Below are 15,828 nucleotides of genomic sequence, written 5' to 3'. Positions count from 1 at the left end.
CCATGCTGAACCGGGTTGGCTTGACAAACCCGTTCAGAGCTGAGAGGTCGATGACAGGTCTCCAGCCTCCAGACGCCTTCTTTACAAGAAAGAGTCGACTGAAGAAGCCTGGGGAGCCGTCGACGACCTCCTGGAGAGCACCCTTCTCGAGCAAGGTCTCGACTTCGGCCCGAAGGGCCAGCCCCTTTGCCGACCCCGTGGCATAGGAGCTCAACGACACTGGATTCGCTGTCAGGGGAGGTTGAGATGTTGTGAACGGGACGCGATAGCCTTGGCCGATCACTGAGACCGTCCAAGCATCGGCCCCGTGTTGCTGCCACCTGCGGACGCAACGCTGAAGGCATCCCCCCACAGGTGGACATGCAGGGGGACTGCCACCCCTAGGGCTTGCGGCCGCAGCCGCTACCCCTAGGAGTCTTGCCTCCCCTGGAGGACTTACCGCCCCTCTTGACCTTGGCTGGAAAGGTCTGGGGCTTAGACACCACCTTCTTAACTGCCGGTGCCTGCTTCGGAGCCTTACGAGGCTGCTGCTGCTGTTGCGGCGGAGCTGGAGGCTTATAGGGCCGAGCTGTAAGGGCCCTATGCAGGAGGGAGTCCGTGCTGGATTTCCTCCACCTCTCAGCCGTTCGCTCCATGTCCTGAGGCTCAAACAGGTTCTCCCCCAGAAGGGAAGCATGTCTGAGCCTACACACATCCACGGCGGGGACCTTCGGATGGAATCTCTCGGTCACAGCATCGCGCCGCTTCAACACCGAGTTGGCCCACAGGGTGGTAACCTGGTGCGCCAAAAACTCGATGGAGCGGGTGCCCGAGAGTAAGAAGGTCTCCAGGGCCTTCCTATTGGTCTCCTTGGACAAGTCCTCGGAGCGCAATGGGATGCCCAGAGTTCCTAGCCAAAAGTCCAGCCACAAAGTGGCCTGCATGGCACACTTCGCGACCTTTTCATGGCTAAGGATCTCTGCCGCCGAGAACGACACCTGCCGGGCAGAGAGCTTCTCAAGGGGAACTCCCTTCGCCAGCTCCTCCACAGAGTGATGGAGAGGAAGAGCGAGGCTGGACTCACCCAAGATCTCAAAATACCTCCTCTGCTGAAGACGAGGAGGAGGGATGAGCTTGTTCCCGGCAGAGGAACGACTAGAGGAGGCAAGAATCGCGAGCTGAGCGTTGGCCCTAGCTCTGGCACTCTTCAGACCCCGAGACCAGGGCAGAGCCGCACTGGACTTAGGGGCCTTCCGAACGTCAAACACTTCGTCCAAGATAGTGTCCTTGCCTTCACGGGGGGCGATCACGGGGTCCATAAGCCCGTTAAGTTGCCTTATCAGGCTCAGGACCTGCCAGAAGGCATGTTCGGATTCCTGCTGATCTCCTCCTTGCGGGCTGGCAGCTAAGTCTCCTGTCCCCGGAATCTCTTCCTGGGGTGAAGCGTGGAAGTTCCCCCGGGGAGCCGCGGGTTCCTGGCGAATCCTCGAAGATGATTTCGGGACGGTCTTGGAGTCCTTGGATTCCCTCCTGGGAGGGATATAGGATCCCAACAAAGAGGTTCGAGGAGCCCCTTCCTCGCGAGACGACTCTCCTCCATGAAGCGAAGTCTCCCCCCTTGGTGCCGAGAAGAAGACTACCGCTTCACTGGACTCACCCGAGGACGGAAAAGCCTCGTCCACGGGAGAAGGAGAAAACGCTCGAGCAGGAGAAGGGGGCTTCGCGACAGACCTCTTGGGAACCAACTTTGCCCTGGGGGAAGTCACCACGAAGTCCACTCCTCTCTTTCTCTTCAGCGAAGGAGAGGCAGCCGTTGGTTTGTTGCCCTGATCGGCGAGTGCTGGTTTCATTACCCTCACTAACGCCCGCATCAGAGGACCAAACCAAGTCTGTTGCTCCACGGACACAGAGTCCGAAATCCTCGCTGGAGGGAAAGGGATCGGGCGATCCTTTGGAGTGGACACCACAGTACCTGCCTGAAAAGAAGGGGGGGGGAAGAATGATGCACTAACCTCTCCGCAGTGTCTTCCCTGTCCTGTACTACAATCCTGCGTTTGGATGGAGGCGATCCCGAGCGCTGTCTAGGAACACGCGTTCCTGCTGCTACCACTGGCTGCGAAATTCGCCGCGAACGATGGTCGCGCCGGCGCACAGGCGAGCGATCGCGCGGGCGCGCAGGCAAATGATCGCGCGGGCGCGCAGGCGAGTGGGCGCGAGGGTGTACAGGTGAACGAGCGCGTGGCCGAGTCGGCGAACGAATGCGTTGGCGCAATGGCGAGGGAATGCGTTGCCGCGTGGGCGAGGAAGGTCGCTGGCGACGTAGATCAGCAGGCGATCGGTGGTGAGCTGGCGAACGCTGACGCGCAGGTGAGCGATGACGCGTTGGCGAGCGATAGCGCGCAGGACGCGCAGGTGAATGATCGCGCGATGGCGAGCTAGCAGATGGCGAACCATGTCCTTCCAGAATTTCTGGTCGACGACGCGTTGGAGAACGCGTGCGCGCAGGCTGTAAGTCACGCGGGCGGTCCGGAGATCGCCGATAAACAGGTGAGCGTTGACGCGTAGGAGAACGCTGACAAACAGGCGATACTAGGATCGTCTGTGAACGCTGGCGACCAGGTGATCGCTGGCGAGCAAGGGGGCGACGCGTGAGATCCTGTGAAGGAACAGGTGGCGCGGCGCGTTCACGAACAGGAACAGGAAGAGCGTAGGCGCGTGGGCGAACATGTGCTTTAGAAACACGCGCTGGAGAACGCGGACGATGTTGAGTAGACACAAGACGAGGATCGCGAGAGAGCTCAGGAGACTGATGGCGCGCAGGGTGTCCAACAGGGACTGCAGGATGATCAGAGACCACAGGGGAGCGCTGGCGAGCAAGAGGGCGATGATCCTCAAAAGAGCGCTGACGAACGGGAGCGCTGACGCTCAGAAGAGCGCTGACGAGCAGGAGAGCGCCTGTGCGCTAACACTGCAGAAGGGCGAGCAGGAGAATGCTGGCGCGCTAAGCGCTCTTCAGGAACCACAGGATGTAGGATGTCCTCAGGAGAGCGCTGTCGAGGAGGGCGAACATCAGGGGAGCGCCAGCGAACGGGTGAGCGGTGACGAGCAGGAGAGCATTGACGAGCAGGAGAGCGCTGACGAGCAGGAGAGCGCTGACGAGCAGGAGAGCGCCGACGAGCAGGAGAGCGCTGACGAGCAGGAGAGGGCCTGTGCACTAACACTGCACGTGAAAGGGAAGAATCCCTTTGCCCCGAAGGGACCGTTGCCCGTCGGGTGACGAGGTCCCCAGAAGGTGAAGTTCTAGCAGGAGTAGGAGAACGGTCTGCAGAGAGGTCCAAAGGAGCAAGAGCTGCTATAGGCTGAGTACGACGAGGAGAGTCCCCTTCGGAGGAAGAAGATCCAAAAAGGCGCCTCTTAACACCCTTATAAGGGGAAGGGAGGCCCTTGCGACGCAGCGGACGGTGAGCCTTACGGCAAAGGCGGCCACGGGGAAGATCATCAGGACCATCAGTCCTCCGAAGGGGAGTCTCAGTCAAGGCACTTTCCTTAGAGGGAAGCTGAACAGCAGAAGAGCCCGTAGGACTCACTTCCCCCTTCGAAGGATGTACGGAAGGGGGAGGAGAGCCGTCAGCATCATCATCCCCAACTGCACCTGCAGAGGATTGCCCCGCCCCGTCGGAGGCCTCTGCCACCACGACGTCGACGATAGACAGAGGGTCTACCTCTGTTACCGCCGGCGACTGCTTAACGGCGGCCCCCAACGAGACAAGGTCAATCAAGGCAACCCTGGAGGGCAAGCCCTTAAGCCCCAGGGAAGCCCAAATCTGTAAAAGATCATCATTAGACAACGAATTATCAATAACCTCCCCCGGAGGAGGAGGGGGAACTGCCCCGCTATGGGAGGCGACGCCCTCTCCCCCCACCCAAGGTCGGGAAACAGAACTAGGGCCTGCGCTACCACTCGGCCGACTCTCCTTAGGAGCCGGACGAGGGGGAGCTTCGGAGGAGGTTTGGGCGGTGAATGAAGAGTCCCGAGAACCTTCCTCCTTCAAGGCAACCCCCGAAGGAGAATGGTCTCTCTTGGACTTCTTCTTACGCCGGCGGCCAAACCTCTCCCACTGGGAGGCAGACCACTCCCTACACTCACTACACGTTTTCCTGGTCACACCGTCGGCCCCGACACTGAGGGCAAAGGGTGTGAGGATCCGTATCCAAGGCCGACATAAAGGTCCCACAAGGGCGGCCGGCAACACCAGGGCACGTACGCATAGCAGAGATAAAAAAGGTAGTCAACTTCAAACACACACACAAGCTGTAGAGAAAAGCAGAAAAAAGATTAAAGGCTGTCAACGAGGACGACGGACAGACACGTCTGTTCATCACCGAGCCAAAAGTGAAGTGAAGCAAGTCACCGGTGTATGGGGGGGAGGGGTAGCATGCTACCCTTCCCCTAACCCCCGCTAACTAGCGCGGGGGTAATTAACCCTCCTTAAAACTATTGGCTCGTCATTTCAGCTGCGCTAAAAGGTAAACCCAATGTAAATAGCGTGGTTTGTATTTCGGTTACGGAACAAACAGATTTTAATAAAAGTATACCTGTTCTGCCCTTTGGTTGTCATAGCAAATCATTGGAAGCGTTCTTCAAACCGGCAATTCAGAAAAACACTGCTAGGTGGTGCGTCTGCCATAAGTGACTTATTCGAACAAAATACAGTGGAACCTCTCCATACGATTGTTCCAACATCCGAAGTAAAATTCGATTGAATTTTTGTCTCGATACCCGAAGTCATGCTCCAATATCCAACGTAGACCATATGCGTAGAATTTTCTCGAAGCGTCAGTCGTAGTTTCTTCTTTACGCCGGTAGACGGCAGCACGTTGGAGGGACGCCATTGAGCATCGCATTGGTCAGTTCTCTGTTCTTGTGCGCATCATGCGGTTGTCTGTTCGGTCCATTATTAACAATGGTTATTATCTTCCTTTTCTCACATTTACTTTTTGATTTTACATATAATCATGGGTCCTAAGAAGCATAGTTTCGGTACAGGTATTAGTAGTGGTGAGAAAAGGAAGAAGGCATTGCTTTCATTAGAATTCAAGCAAGAAATTATAGAAAAACATGAGCGAGGTGTATGTGTTAGCGATCTGGCTAAACATTATGGCCGGAATATGTCTACGATTTCGACGATCATCAAGCAGAAGGAAGCCATTAAAGCAGTCAAACCATCGAAGGGGATCACATCATTTCAAAACGTCGCAGCCCTACCCTGGAAGAGATGGAACGCCTTTTGTTAGTATGGATCAAGGACAAAGAGATTGTTGGCGATACGATCACTGAAACGATCATTTGTGAGAAGGCCAGCGCTATCTATTGTGACTTGAAGGCGGCGGGCTCTAGGTGTGACGTGGGGGAGAGTTCAACCGATTCTACGACGGAGGAATTCAAGGCGTCTCGCGGTTGGTTCGAGAAATTTAAGAGACGGACCGGGATTCATTCAGTTGTTCAGCACGGAGGGGCTTCAAGTTCAGACACCAAGGCTACTAACAATTTTGTTAAGAAATTCGAAAAGATCGTGAAGGATGAAGGCTACGTAGAGCAGCAAGTTTTCAATTGTGATGAAACCGGTCTGTTTTGATAAAAGATGCCTAGTCGAACATACATCACCGCCGAAGAGAAGAAAATGCCTGGGCATAAGCCTATGAAGGATCGGTTGACTATTGCTTATGTGCCAACGCCAGCGGGTACTGCAAAATAAAGCCGTTATTGCTTTATCACTCCAAAAACCCTAGGGCATTTAAGAGTCAATAAGGACATGCTGCATGTTTTCTGCCGTGCTAATTCTAAGGCTTGGGTTACTAGGCATTTCTTTGTTGAATGGGTAAACCAAGTTTTCGGCCCTGCTGTCAAGAATTACCTTCAGGAGAGGAATTTGCCTTTAAAGTGCTTGCTTTGCTTGGATAATGCTCCCGTTCACCCCCCAGGACTCGAAGATGATATCATCGACCAGTTCAATTTCATCGGAGTGCTGTACAGTGATGCCTCGCAACACGAAATTAATTGGTTCTGTACGGGCTTTCGTGAAGTGATTTTTTCGTGTAGTGAGTCGCCTTTTACATGTAAATAGCCTAATTTGTTCCAGACCCTAGAAAAACACCACATTAAATGATTATAAAAAGGATATTCACCACTAAACAGTACTAAATATTAGAAAAGTACTGTATTTTGATCATTTAATAATAAATTAATAATAATATTCTGGAAAAGAAGTGTTTAATTAGAGCAAACAGTAAAACTAAAGTTAAAAACATGTGGAACCTACCTTTGGAGTGAGGCGATGCCTGAGAGCGAAGTGTGGGGTGGTAGAGGAGGATGAAAACGGCGGAAAACGTTTACGTACAAGTGGCAGAAAACGTAAACACTTCACTTTACAAAAGGGATTTTGACGAAGGAAAAATCTATTTCTGGGGAGAGACCTGTGGCGCCCGGTGAAAAGAGTCCTTCTTATATATCTTTTCTGATAAAACCTTCCAATTATACCAGAGAAAGATAAAAGCATGGAATGCTGAGGTTACAACCCTCGCGCGAGCACCTTTTGGGTGTCGTGTATAAAGCAAAGGCGCGTGAAATCCACTATTCACAGGTTGTCTTCCATTTAGTTAATTCCTTCGTCAAAGGGATGGGCCGATACAAAGGCCCTAGCCAACCACCAGCGCCACACCACCCACGCCATGACACGAGCGCCATCTGAACAACATCCTTCTTTTTGGACTGGTTAGTTTGGAATTGTTTTGTGGTGCTCTCGACAGATTTATAAATGACAGAAAACATCAACAATTAATTTTAGGAATCGCATCCATAAATGACAGGAAATATTAACACTCAACTTTATGATAAACTTAGAATAAAATTTGTTTTTATTTTCCTTTTTCTATTTTTTTTTTTTACTTTACATTTTCTACTTTCTAAATTTAATTATACTACATATTTTCTTCATCACTGCCACTTTCATTTCTTAGTTGACGCTTGGTCTGCTTCTACCAAAGGTCTCTTACTAAAATATTCGTCCAAAGAAGCTTGTTTCTGCTTGCTGCTTAAAATTTTCCTGAGCGCACTCAACCGCATGCCAGCTTCGTATTTCTTAATTATTTCCATCTTCATCTCCATGGAAAACATCATCCTCTTCTTTCCCGTGACATCAGTGACTTTCTTGTGACCCATGGCTAATGACGTATCGTAAGTATCACACACGATAACAGTACGTATTGTAAAATTGTTACAAAAGCAAAATCACAAACACTAAGTCAATGCGTACGATACCGTTAACAAGAAGACAGGAACGCCGATACGTAGATGCACGATGGGATACAGTACAGTAGATGACGACCAATATGAGAGCAGGATCTCATGGTGGTAACTAGCATCCGAGTAGGGAGATAGCCAATGGGAACACAGGAGGATGGTAGTGAGTTAACGGGCTGGCGGCGCGCGAATTTTAAATCCGTCTCGGATACGGTCGGGCTCCAGCTCCGTACTGCCTTTCGTTGTCCGAAACATTTTTCGTGATCCAAGTTGTAAAATTCTTTGCATCTCCTTTCGTGAAGTGAAAATTTCGTAAGACGATTCTTTCGTAGCTAGAGGTTTCCACCAAACACCACCTCTATCCTCCAGCCAATGGACTATCAAGTCATCTCAAATTTTAAGAAGCTGTACACCAAGCACTTATTTAAAGCAGTGCTTTAATGTCACACAAAGTACCAACTTAACTTTGCGTGAATTTTGGAGGAGCCATTTCAATATCGTGCACTGCTTGAAGATCATAGATCAGGCTTGGGAGGGAGTAACTCGACGGGCACTGAATTCAGCTTGGAAGAAGCTTTGGCCTGATGCTGTTTCTCCCAGAGATTTTGAAGGTTTTGGCCCTGAGCCTGAACCTGTGCTTGCCGTAGAGGAAGACGTAGGAGATTGTATCCCTCAGCAAGTCCATGGGTCTTGACTCGTCGAGGAGCATCATGAAGAGCTTACCACCGAGGAACTCAAGGAGCTGCATGCCATGCAGAATGATGAGTTCCAAGCACAGTTGAGTGAGTCGGAGGAGATCGAGGAGGTAGAGCACATCTTAAGTTCGGCTGCAATAAAAGAGATGTTAGCACATCATCAACACGTGGTTGACTTCATTGATAAGTACCACCCACAGAAACTTCAGGTTTGCATTGTAGTTTTGCAATTCGATGATGTCTGCTTAACCCATTTCAGAAAAATTCTGAAAAGCCATACCAAGCAACTATCTCTCGATAGTTTCTTTAGAAAATCTACGAAGCGGTCTAATGATTGTGATGAAGAGAAAGAAAGTGAAGAAAAGAAAACTAAGATTGAATTGAGTGAAAGTGATGAAAATGAAAAATCAAAAAGAAAAAGAAAATGAAAAAAAAATATAAAATATAAAAATAAAAAAAAAAATAAATAAGTTAAGTTAGGTTAAAGTTCACGTAGTGTGAGTTATGTTACGGTATGTTATCGCAGTCACCATCTCTACCTCCTCGCCGACCGTCCGTCTCCTCCTACGTAGAAAAGCTTACACCTGCGTTGGCCTGTCTCTAAGGTAAATTGACAATAAAATAACCTTTTTTATATATTATTTCTTTATAATTATTCTTTTTTACATCTCTTATATAATGCAATTGTATTATTGTTATGTGTAATTATGTGTAGTAATTTATTAAGGAGTTATCATAGGCTTTTGGGCTGTAGAACGAATTATACAAATTGAACCCTCGTTTATCGCGGTAGATAGGTTCCAGACGCGGCCGCGACAGGTGAAAATCCGCGAAGTAGTGACACCATATTTACCTATTTATTCAACATGTATATTCAGACTTTTAAAACCTTCCCTTGTACGTAGTACTGTTAACAAACTACCCTTTAATGTACAGAACACTTAATGCATGTACTACAGTACCCTAAACTAAAACAGGCACAAATATTAAAGGCGATTTTATATCATGCGTTTCCTAAACACGCTAAAAAGCACGATAAAAAATGGCAACCAATGTTTTGTTTACGTTTATCTCTGATCATAATGAAGAAACAAACTGGAGGTAGAGCTTTGCTTATTACCTAGACATATTTCCCATACTTTTCCCTTAGAACTACATCACATCTTCCTACTTTAGATATATATATATATATATATATATATATATATATATATATATATATATATATATATATATATATATGTGTGTGTGTATATATATATATATATATATATATATATATATATATATATATATATATATATATATATATATATATATATATATATATATACTGTATATATATATATATATATATCTATATGTATACACATATACATACCTACATATACAGTATACATACATACATATATACATAAATACATGCATACATATATATATATATATACAGTGAACCCTCGTTTATCGCGGTAGATAGGTTCCAGACGCGGGCGCGATAGGTGAAAATCCGCGAAGTAGTGACAGCATATTTACCTATTTATTTAACATGTATATTCGGACTTTTAAAACCTTCCCTTGTACGTAGTACTGTTAACAAACCACCCTTTAATGTACAGAACACTTAATGCATGTACTACAGCACCCTAAACTAAAACAGGCACAAATATTAAAGGCGATTTTATATCATGTGTTTCCTAAACACCTAAAAAGCACGATAAAAAATGGCAACCAATGTTTTGTTTACGTTCATCTCTGATCATAATGAAGAAACAAACTCATTTAGTGTACACATATATGTACGTATAGGTTAGTTTTTGCATCGATTATATTGATTAAACAGTACTGTATGTTGATTTTTTTATTACCAATGTTTTAGTTTACGTATTTTTCTTAGGACTTCCAAATGAAATCTTTTTCTTTATGACGCCGCCTGAAACGACGGCGTGTACGCTCAGTAAACAACCACGCTCAGAACAAACAAGGCATTTAACGCGCATGATGATAGTGATAAATAATGATACAGTACATACAGTATTTACAGTAAAAGCATTTACAAAATATGTTACCTTACAAATATAAATTATACAGTACTTGTACGTAGCAAAGCAGGAAAACAATTTGAGAGAGAGAGAGAGAGAGAGAGAGAGAGAGAGAGAGAGAGAGAGAGAGAGAGAGAGAGAGAGAGAGAGATTGTTTTACGTACGTAAATGTAAATTTTAAACAAAAAAAATATGATAGGTTACAACATGTAGACTTTTAAAACCTTCCCTTTAACTTAATGCATACAGTACGTACATTACTAAACTATAAAACAGGTTAAAGTAAAAAATAAAGATTGTTACTGTACTGTACTCACCACGAAAGAAGTTCAAGAAAAACTTGAATGACGATGGCGATGAATTTGCTGCACAGTAGAAATGATGATGATGAAGCTGATGATGTGTTCTACTGTGCAGTCAATGATAGTATTTTACGTCTCTTCAGACGGAGGTGTCTTTTCCTGGGACACCTCTTCAACTTCTTCAATTTCTTCCGAAGGCGTACTAGCAGGAGGAACTGGCTCTTTTTTGCGAGGCTGGAAGAACATTGTGATCGGAAGTTGTTGCCGCTGCTTCTTTTTTCGATCCAAGAGCATCCTGTAGGGAGTCATGATGTCATCGACCTTATTTGAGAATTGCATCGAGCGAACCATATCCTCGTCCCACTCTTGTAACATTTCTTTCGCCTCCTTCATATGGTTGCAGAACTTGGCAAGCCGTTTTAATGTTAAGCCCGTTTCTTCGACATTTTCTTGGGTCTCTTCCTGGGTACCCTCACTCTCTTCCTCACTTGCCGATTTCGTCAGGTCTTCGAGGTCTGCGTCAGTTAGGGGCTGGGAATGGCAGTCCAACAACTCGTCGACGTCTTCAGTCGTCATGTCGCCAAACCCGTCACCTCCAATTATGGCAGCCAACTGCACAGATTTCCGTATTGCAGAGTGTTGGATTTCCGACGGAGTAAATCCCTTGTCGTCGTAAACAATATCGGGCCACAGCTTCTTCCAGCTCGCATTTACGGTTGCAGGTTTCATCTCTTGAAGTGCCTTTTGAATATTCTGCAGGCACGTGGCTATGGTGTACTGCCGCCAGTACGCCTTCAAGTTGAAGTCTTCATCCTCGTCATCTTGGGCAGCATCCACACACGCAACGAGGTCCGCCAAGGTATTCTTCGTGTAGAGGGCCTTGAACGCCCTGATAATCCCCTGGTCCATTGGTTGAATTAATGACGTGGTGTTGGGTGGCAGGAACTCAACCTGAACGCCCTCACGCGACAGGTCAGTTGCGTGTCCACCAGCGTTATCCATAAGGAGAAGGATCTTGAATGGCAAGCCCTTCTCTAAGAGATATTCATGGACTTGCGGGATGAAACACTGGTGGAACCAGTTGGAGGTCAGCATCTTCGTAATCCATGCTTTTTGATTATGCATCCAGTACACGGGAAGGAGATTCTTATTTTTATTTTTCAAAGCGCGAGGATTTTTCGACTTATAAATAAGCCCCGGCTTTAACAAAAATCCAGCAGCATTGCCACACATCACGAGGGTAACGCGATCCTTGAATGCCTTAAAGCCAGAGGCTTTGGCTTCCTCTTTGAACAGGAAAGTTCGCGACGGCATTCTCTTCCAAAACAAGCCGGTTTCATCCATATTAAAGACTTGTTCCGGCTTGTATCCACCTTCAGCGATAATGTTCTTGAAAGTCTGGTTCACGTAAGTTTCAGCAGCGGCAGTGTCAGCGGAAGCATACTCCCCATGCAGGGAAACGCTTTTCAGGGCGAAGCGTTTCTGAAACTTCGCGAACCATCCTTTGCTTGCGGAAAAACGTTTCTGAGGCTGGGAATCAGTGGATGTCCCTGGTTGAGGATCATCTGCATCATCATCATCTTCAGCATGGTTGCCGTCGTCGTCTTTAGGTTCCTTTGCAGCAAAATTCTCATATAAGCTCAAAGCCTTTGTTTGGATGGTGTTCGTATCCAACGCTATGTTCTTCTTCCGGCAGTCGGCAATCCACACAGCTAAAGCACCTTCCATGCGTACGATCGTTTTATTACGCGTTGTAACGACTCGCTTCGCTGATCTGCTAAAGGTGATTGCAGCAGTCTTTCTAATGTTCGCCTCGTCCTTCTTGATGTAGCGAACGGTGGATTCGTTGATGCCAAAATGGCGGCCGGCGGCCGCGTAACTTCTACCATCTTTTAACATGTCGAGAAGCGTAACCTTCTCAGCTATCGTCATCATCCTTCGGTGGCGTTTAGGCTCACTACCAGCCTTACTAGAAGCAGAACGCTTGGGAGGCATTGTAACAGAAAGTTCAACAAAAAGTTCAACTTAAAACAGTCGCACACAGCACAGATTAAACTTCACAAACTTAAGAACGTCTACTCAGCAATACGCGGAAAGAGAAAGTGAACGATGCAGCCCCGCGAGAACTTTGATGCTGCGGGTAGAAAATGCGGGCAAAACACCAATCACAGGCTAGATAACAAAACTTGAGTTTTGATTCGTCATCTATCAGCGCTTGAACCAATCACAACCCGTCTTACAGTACTATGGCGCGTTGGTTACTCATAGAAGATGCCCCCGCGCATACTGAACGTACGTAGATTAAGTACAATACCGTAATAATAATAAATAATGATAATAATACTGTACAGTAATAATAATAATAATAATGATTAATAATAATAACAATAGTAATTTTATTAACAACAACAACAATAATAATAATAATAACAATAATAATAAAAATTTACGTACGCTATTTTACGCCTCTCTCTCTCTCTCTCTCTCTCTCTCTCTCTCTCTCTCTCTCTCTCTCTCTCTCTCTCTCTCTCTCTCTCTCTCTCTCGTACGCTTACAGTATTCGAAATGTGATTTTTGCAACAAAGAATATTATTGGATGCAGTACTGTACTACGTACGTATACATACAAAAGATTCATGGAAAAGAAGCACATCCATTACAGTACACACCATTCTAATATGGTATGACTGCATCTGATTTGCGTTTCATGTTCGATTTAATTTTACTACGTACTGAATTATCGTATGATCACATTCTCTTTTCGTGTTTTATTTCTTTCTGTGCTGAATTATATATCATATGTAATGCAATGAACAATCAGTAAGAGCAGATATTACTAATTACAGTATTAATGGAATTACAGGTAACAAAATATCGTATTTGGTTGTCTTCAGATTTCGCGGTATTTTCGAATTTCCCGGAAAATCCGCGATATGTATATATATATGGGTTATGGGAAAACCCCGCGAAGTGGTGAATCCGCGATTGTCGAACCGCGAAGTAGCGAGGGTTCACTGTATGTATATATATATATATATATATATATATATATATATATATATATATATATTACTGTATATATATGGGTTATGGAAAAAATCCGCGAAGTGGTGAATCCGCGATGGTCGAACCGCGAAGTAGCGAGGGTTCACTGTACAGTGTATTCTTATGGGAATATTTGCTCCAACATACGATCATTTTAACATACGAACCAGGTCCTGGAACGAATTAAGATCGTATGTAGAGGTTCCACTGTAAAGGGCCCAAGGTTTTATATTTCAAACCTCTTTGTTTTCAATACAGTATAGGAATATACTATATAAACATAGCTTATATTTTATTGATCATGTTAATAATAAAAGGTTATGGTAGAAACGTGTGCTTGATATATTTAGTCTGATCATTGGAAATGGAAGCCAAAATCCATGTTCGTACAGATGCTGGAACGCAAAGCTACAATTCATCCCTTGGTTAAGTGTGCATTCACCGCCCTTAAGTTTGTATAATTGATAATTAATGCCAAAATACTTTCCCACGGGGTTAACACACGTAGCGAAACAAGTTCTGCTTGCCAGAACATAGGAGCAGTGAGATAATGTTTAATCATGAGCAAAGTGAACATACAGCAGAGTAAAAACCAATAAATTATTAGCTCAATTAAGTAACAAGGTAATTATATTACAATGATTTAACAGCCACGAACGACTCCATAGAAAATAGGATGGAAATCCCCGTTTTCTGTGTCTGGAAGTCCTGGCAAACAAAAGTTCCATTGTTTCATTACTGTTTGTTTTGATTACAATAACTGTTTAATTATGATTATTTTTATGAAAATGACTGACAGAAACCGTTTTAAAAGGTTAATCTAAATATAAACACAATTGGACAGGTACACTACTATATATTTTAAGGCGTTTCAAACATAGCTCTTCAGTTATAGTAGGTGACATCCCATAACTCAATAACTATGGATTTCATCAAGGAATCATTATCAAAATTGTTCAAAACACCACAGAATACATTACAAACCGATCCAGCACATGTATCTACATTTATTGATCCAGCGATCTTCGCTCCTCTTATGAGCGGGGTTGATCTATATCATCCTTAACAATAAATGTCAGCACTCAGCTGTCTCATACTCATGTCCTGACACCCAATTAACGTATGTGCCAACTCTAGTATAGTACAGTAAATAATGTCACCAAAACCACCTATCCAATATGGAAAATTATCGGTATTTGTTTACAAGACTGTGCTCTCCTTATACCGCCAAATTATGCAAGGCTATTGTTTTCCTCAATTACTTTTTCATAATTTAAAACTATTTGCCACATGGAAAACAACTTAAAAATATAAAAAATTGAAGAATTATAAAAAACTAGCCTGGTTTCTTCACTATAGGACCTGGAACTGAGATCGTCAACATAGTCAACCAAACAGAAGTTCGTAAAGCTGGCGTACATTTGATATATATTCAAAATATAAACAAAATTGGGGTGTATGTATGATAGTGGTCACCTGTATGTATGACGACGGCTCACTAAGAATGCGGCAGTGTAAGATGTTGCAGGGGGACGTTAGCCCCACCCCCGTTAGGTAAGTAGGTAAGGACACGGCTTGTAGGTTAGGTTGGAGGGGGACTTTAGATTAGTTGGTGTCCATTTTTTATACACACCGAAGGAACTGGCCGCTGATATACAAAGGTTCCGCTAAATTAAAAATGGCGTAATTATTCAAAAGTGTCACTATTTGTGAATTGAATATTTAATGGACACTTTTAAGTAATTACTCCATTTTTAATATAGTATATATTTTGAATATATATCAAATGTACGCTGGCATCACAAACTTCTGCTTGGTTGACCAAGTTAAAAATGTCAGTTCCAAGTCGTTTAGTGAGGAAACCAGGCAATTTTATTTTATAATTCTAGTTTTTTTTATAATTCTAACTTATTTCCCATGTAACAAATTTATTCAAATTATGAAAGAGTAATAGAGGAAAACAATAGCTTGGCATAATTTGGCAGTAAATAGAGAGCGTGGTCTTGTAAACAAATACCAAATTATCATTCCATCCAGGTCTAATGGGAAACATGTAATCTGGGCAAAAGAAATTTACATTTACATTTAGCATCAAATAGCTATTAGAAACTTACCTTTACTCGTTAAAACGTACAAATTCCTCCTTTCATGAATACAACCTTCTTTCTTAGGACATCCTAATTTCTTGACCTGAGACAATAATTTTATGTTTTGTTTACATACACATCAACCGCCATACTATAAACAGCCGATTGAAAGTCAAAACATAAGACAGTTTTGTATTGTTCCTTAACTAGGGCTTGAATTACGGCAAGTTTATTCTGGCTTTTTGAAAGGCAGTGTAAATTAGAATAACATATTGATATTCTTTATAGATTTTTTTATTCACTGATTCATATATTTTTCTAAAACTTAATCAAAATTTTAACTGAAATCCATTTCACCCTGAATTAAATGAAACCTTTCAA

At 44.5% G+C, this 15,828-nt stretch overlaps 1 protein-coding gene across 1 annotated transcript in view; it reads right to left on the bottom strand.

Moving 5' to 3' along the window:
• The window catches only part of LOC137630696 (gamma-tubulin complex component 2-like), a 250,855-nt gene extending 235,246 nt beyond the window's left edge, over positions 1-15,609 (bottom strand). Inside the window, 1 exon segment of the mRNA XM_068362328.1 lies at positions 15,475-15,609. The gene's annotated coding sequence lies outside the window, so the exon portion shown is untranslated.
• Between the last annotated feature and the right edge of the window lie 219 nt (positions 15,610-15,828).

This window comes from Palaemon carinicauda, chromosome 38, assembly GCF_036898095.1.
Source record: "Palaemon carinicauda isolate YSFRI2023 chromosome 38, ASM3689809v2, whole genome shotgun sequence".
Lineage (NCBI taxonomy): Eukaryota > Metazoa > Arthropoda > Malacostraca > Decapoda > Palaemonidae > Palaemon > Palaemon carinicauda.
Note: the sequence above shows the minus strand (reverse complement) of the source record. Positions and strands in the feature narration are given on the sequence as shown.